Below are 5,542 nucleotides of genomic sequence, written 5' to 3' on the forward strand. Positions count from 1 at the left end.
CCCACTGCTCCATCCCCATCCCACTGCTCCATCCTCATCCCACTGCTCCATCCCATCCCCATCCCACTGCTCCATCCCATCCCCATCCCACTGCTCCATCCCATCCCCATCCCACTGCTCCATCCCCATCCCACTGCTCCATCCCCATCCCACTGTCCCCTGCACCCCCCATCCCCAGCTGCGCCACAGCCCCTCAGTGTCCCCGTGGCATTCAGCGAAAGGACCCAATTAAACCTTTAAACACCACGAGCTCCTCAGGAAATGGATTAAATGGATTTCTGTTATCCCCTTGATCAATATCTCCAGCAGGGCCAATTAAGCAGCTCATTTGCATGCAGCACATCCAGCTCCAGGAGCCTGGATTGGGATGTGCAGGGAAGGGAAAGGTTCTTGCTCTGTTTCAGAACCATCATTTCCCACCCCCCCCCCAACTTGTTTTTAATTTCCTGCTAAACAAAATGTTAAAAATAAGCACCTGGGAGCCGTCAAAATGCTCTGCTATAATTGTAATTCTATTTCATTTAGTGCAAAAGAAAAGTAAATATCTTGCTGCTGGAGAACTCCATTTTCCTATCCCATACCCCCAAAATAAAATGTATTTATGTCATCCTCCCTACCATACAATTTGCTTCCAAACATCTGTTTTTATATAGAAACTGCTGGAATTTTTCCAACAAACTCTACTCCAGTGGAATAAGAAGCTGCAGCTGACACCCTGTTAGGAACCTGCATTTGCAGGAGAGGCAATTTGCACAAATGCCCAGAGAAAAACAATCAGGAATTTAAAGGCAAACAGTGCTGGGCTCATTTCTTCTGGAAATGACTCCCTGGAAAAGAGTTGGCCCAAAAAAAGGATTTGTGTTGTAATAAATGAGTTTTCCATAAAACAAGCAGCACTTTCCTCAAATTCTAACACAGGAGGGAAGGAAAAAAAGCTGGAAAGACTCTTGGAAAGGGATTTTTATGACTGGATAGGTACAAAAATACCCAAATCATATTGGATTTAGATGAGCAACTTGCCACTAGGGAGAGAGGAAGCTGGGCTGGTTGGGAAAAGGACCTTTAAATCCATTTGCAGCCCTCACTGTCCAAAGGGAAGAGGCCACAGGAAAAGAAATTCCTAATAATTTGCTCTTAAAAACACACAACAGGCTGCCAATATGTTTTAAAAAGCGAAAGAAGAGGAGGAAAAGGGAGAGGGATGGGATGGAGAACAGCAGTGCTGGCCAGGGCTCCAGCCTTTTTCTGGAAAAGCAGGATGGAGTTTTCCCTAAAATCCTTCATTCCAGCCTCTCCCTTTGGTTTTGTTGCTGCTTTGTTTGATTTTTGGAAGGAATGACCTCGTTAATGGGGGTGAATGTGACCCCAAAAGTGAGGGGGAGAGTGTGGCTGCTCCTGCTCTGTCCCCTCACCACAAATTGCAGAGAAAAATGAGTTTTGTCGTGTCTATTTGCAGATGAATGGGGCTGGTGTTAATTATCTCCATCCCATTCCAGAGCCCGGGGAGTTTTGGGATGGGGGAAACACCCAGACAACAGCCAGGCTTGAGAGGCAACGCCTCTGATTCACCTCTGCCCACCAAAATCCTCTCCCAGCCCTCAAATCTGCCCCTGGTGTCGTCAAACAACAACAACAACAAAAAAAAATCAGGGAAAAATTGTGGAGAGCTCCAGGCCCTCGCTGAAGGTTTGAGGTTCACACTTAGCAGAGGCTGTCTGTGTTTCCTGCTCCTTGAAATAACTTGAATTCCATTAATACAAAGGGGAAAACCCCAGGATTTTTGGGGGTGGGGACGTGTTAGGAGAGAAGCTTCAACCCTGATCCTCCAGCCCAGTTTTCTCATCAGAAAGCAGCCCGAAGAAATGAAAAAAAAAAAACCAAAAAAACCCTCTCCCAACTGCTCTTCCTGCAATTAGAGAGTGATCAGCTGCCAAAATGTGTGCCTGAGGTTCGGCTTTCCCTAAACTGTTTATTTTATTGGAGCACAGATCACATTTGGAAGAGTTTAGGCAGGCTGAGGTCCCCTCCTGCTCTGATGAGGGCCAGAGCACAGAGGCAGCCGCCAGCCCGGCTCCCAGGGTCCTGCTTGTCCCTCTCACTCCTTGGGAAGGGATTTTTTTCCAGAGCCAGGAGCTGCCATCGCCCCCAATTTTTCCCTTTTCCCCCTCTGATCCTTGGCAGGTCCCTATTCCAAGCCAAATCCTGCAATTCCCACCAAAATCCCAACAGCTCTGGTGTCCAAAGTGAAGCCCAGCATGGATCCTGCCATGCTCAGGGATGGATCAGAGGGAAAACTCCAGCTCCTGCTCCAGCCTGAGTGTGGGCACAGCTGGTTTTGTGGGGGACAGGGACCCATGGGATGGATTTGTGATGTCCCATGTGGGGCTGGTGGCCTCCAACCACATGCAGGGGGTCAGGAAGCCCCCCCAGAGCACAGAACATCCCAAAGAACATCCAAGGATTTGTGCTGGAGGACCTGCACAGCCAGAAGGTCTGGGCTGCAGCAGCCAAAGGAAGAGGAGATGGACACAGTGAGGCAGCCAAGAGTCTCTCACCTGATGTTTGGCCAGTTTTTAATCACAATTTCCACATCTATCAAGCCAAAAAAGCCCTGTTTCGCCTGGTTTTCGATGCACAGATGTAATGTTGGCCAGGAAAATCCTGCTCCTGCAGCCATCCTGCCTCCCTGCAGGGGCCCACGGTGCTCTCAGAGGGAGGGATGGGATCCTTGGGATCAGGCAGCCTTGGGATAACCAGCCCTGAGCAGTGTGGGGCAGCTCCCTCACACCCTCCCCGCCCTGGTGTTGGGAATTCCAACCCTGGGATGCATCTGCTTCACATTAACACAAAATTGGGTCCCCCTCAGCCCAGAACAGAGCCACCATTGTACCCTCAGCTCTCCTCCAGTGAGGAATAACAGGATCCAACCTGACCCACTGTCACTTCCCTGCTCCTGTCTCCAAAAGAAAAAGGGATTTTTGGGTGGCTTTTTCATATTCTGTCCCAACTAGAAGATTTCTCAGCGCCCCTCTCCTCCTCTGTCGCTGCAGCAGGGGTTGAACCTGATTTTTTGGCATCCTGTGGGTTCCTTTTCCTGCTGGGCAGAGTTTTTGGGGCAGTTATTTCATTTTGAGAGCCCCTTCCCTGAGCTCAGGGGCAGCAGAAAGAGGCTGCGGCCATTCTTGCAAAGGCAAACAAAGGGAAAAAAACCAGGGAACAAGGAACAGCTTGAGCTGCCCAAAGCAAACTCCCTCTTCCCCCAGCACTCCATTGCTCTTGGCAGGTTATTCCCTGCTAATGGGGGGGATTTCAGCCTCCAGCTCCCCCCAAAGATGAAAACAGAGCTGAGAGCAGAGCTGCCAAGTGGCAAACCCTGCCCAGCACCCCCAGTCCCCACGGCACGGCAAATTCTGCTGGACAAGCAGGAAAACCACAAAATCCTTCCCTGGATTTTCCCTGTTTGCCTCCTCTGCTCCAACACAGGCCCTCCAAATGCAAATATTTTGCCTTTTTCTCTGCTCTCTGCACCTATCAGCGATGAGGGTTTGTGTCACTGTGCTCCGAGCTGGCTCTTCAGCTGTTCAGAAAGATCAGCCCAACAACAAATCTTCCCGAGTTATTTGTCCGTATTATGTCAACACACACATTTTTCCCCCCCTCAAGTCTCCAGCTCATCGTCTTTGGGATAAGGAGCCCCATTTGAGCACTCAGGGTGACCCAGCAGCTAATTAAAGAAGGGAATGCAGGAGAAGTGGCTCCAGATGGGCATTTCTGCCAGGCCAGGAGCTGCCAAGGAATAATCCTCATTCCCTAGAGCACTGAGAGGAGTGACCTTCAGCACAGGAGGGTGGATTCATCCCAAAAAACCACTCCCCCAGATCCCCAGTCTGGCCTTAATCCTGGACAAAGGGAGAGTAAAACACCTGGAAGAACATATTGCTGGACAAAAGGCATCAGCCTTGGGGCTGAATGACTCGTTTGTCAGGCACTGGGATGTGTCAAAACACAGGCTGGCAAGGCCTGGAAAAACTGGGAGCTGGGCAGGGGCTTTGCACTTTTTCCTGGAGCCCCTTTTGAGATGCAAAAGAACCTTCTGTGCTTCAAATGCTCTAGAGGGGTATTTTTTTTCCACCCCACCTCCCAGGAGCCAAGGGGTGTGTGAGGATGAAGGGTCGGAGTGGAAGGGGATGAGCCCAGTCCGTGTCACCCATGGGGACTCTGAGGGGGCACACAGAAATCCCTGGTTATGCCACAACCCCCCCCCCCCCGCCGCTGTCGCTGTCCCCATTTGCAGCAAAAATAAAATTTGTTGTTTTAAAGCGTTATTTCCATTCCAAGAGAGCAGCAGCAGCAGCAGTGGGAGGTGGGAATTCACCCCCGAGTCCAAGTGATGGATGAGCTCACTAAACACCTTCATTCACCAGCCCTCGCCGCCTGAAAGGGCTTGGAAAAGAAAATAAATGTAAAGAGCGCCGTTCAAAGCTTCATCATCGAGCTTGATTGTCTTAATTGGGAAATATAGCCCGGGGTGACAGCCAGGCTGGGCTGGCTGGGATTAAATGGGCACCGCTGCTGGGGGAGCGATGCCTTTCCCCCATGGAGCAGCATCCAGGCCCCAGGCAAGGCACCAAATTGCCCCTCACCACCTTAAAAAAAGGAGTCAGTGGCTGTTTGAGACAAGACAAATCATCACAGAGTGTCTGGACGACTTCCAAGGTGGGGAGATGAATTCTTTTAGCAGCTGATTCCCTCGTTTAATAACAATTTCTACGGGTTGATTCCCCGCTCCGCAGCCCGAGTAGCGGGGATGGATTTAAATAATCCCCGCCATGTGTCAATAGAAAATCTCATTTCCACTCTGCCCAGAAGCAGAGGAGTAATTATTGCAAAAAAAGAAATTTAAAAGTCCACACTCTTCACACTCAAAGGCCTTTTCTGATCAGGCACAAGACCAAAAAACACGTTTAAGGGAGCACCAGCACCCAAGTGCAAGGAGGTGGGAGGGGAGCAATGGCAGCAGGATGGATGTTCCCTCTGAGGGGAGGAAAACCACCACATTATCCCTTGGTTCAGCTGCAGGACGGGAGAGGAAAGAGGAAAAGAAGGGTGGCCTGAAAACGAGGTTTTAAATCCCAGGTAGTGCCTGTGACCATCCGAAGCTTTTAAGGCTGCAGCAAAAGTGTGAGGGACAAGTCAGTGGGGAGGGGTGTCCTGCTGCTCCAAATCACCTCATCCCACCCTCAGGTCCTTCCTGCTTTATTTTCCAGCATTTCTGGCTGTCAGGAACAGCAAAAGCAATCCAAGCCTTTGTCAGGGTCAATGTTCATCCGTGTGGGGGGAAATGGGGCTTTGCAGTTTGGGTCAATTGTTTTCAGTTCTGGGGCAAACCCAGACAAGAAGCAGGGGAAGGGCTCGTTTTACACGTTGAGTCCCTTCGATGTGACAGCCCTGTGCCACTACCCGGGTGGCATTTCAGTGCCCATGAATTATTTACAGTTCAGCTTCAGAAGTAGGTCTTGGTTAATGCCAGCTCCTGGCTGGG

At 50.4% G+C, this 5,542-nt stretch overlaps 1 protein-coding gene and 1 long non-coding RNA gene across 5 annotated transcripts in view; one reads left to right on the plus strand and one right to left on the minus strand.

Annotated features, from left to right (window-relative positions):
* The window catches only part of LOC108448830, a 28,905-nt gene that overhangs the window by 16,579 nt on the left and 6,784 nt on the right, over nucleotides 1–5,542 (plus strand). The window contains exon 7 of one of the 4 annotated variants that reach the window (XR_001864858.1): nucleotides 2,182–2,196. The exons of 2 other annotated variants lie outside the window; for them this stretch is intronic. This is a non-coding gene — a long non-coding RNA (uncharacterized LOC108448830). Of the gene's footprint in view, nucleotides 1–653; nucleotides 1,647–2,181; nucleotides 2,197–5,542 lie in introns of those variants that run through there. One more of the 4 variants, XR_001864854.1, reaches the window with a different exon arrangement.
* LRRC75A (leucine rich repeat containing 75A) overlaps nucleotides 1–5,542 on the minus strand; it is a 58,267-nt gene that overhangs the window by 4,812 nt on the left and 47,913 nt on the right. The window lies entirely within an intron of this gene.

This window comes from Corvus brachyrhynchos, unplaced genomic scaffold (assembly GCF_000691975.1).
Source record: "Corvus brachyrhynchos isolate BGI_N302 unplaced genomic scaffold, ASM69197v1 scaffold99, whole genome shotgun sequence".
In the NCBI taxonomy this organism is placed as follows: domain Eukaryota; kingdom Metazoa; phylum Chordata; class Aves; order Passeriformes; family Corvidae; genus Corvus; species Corvus brachyrhynchos.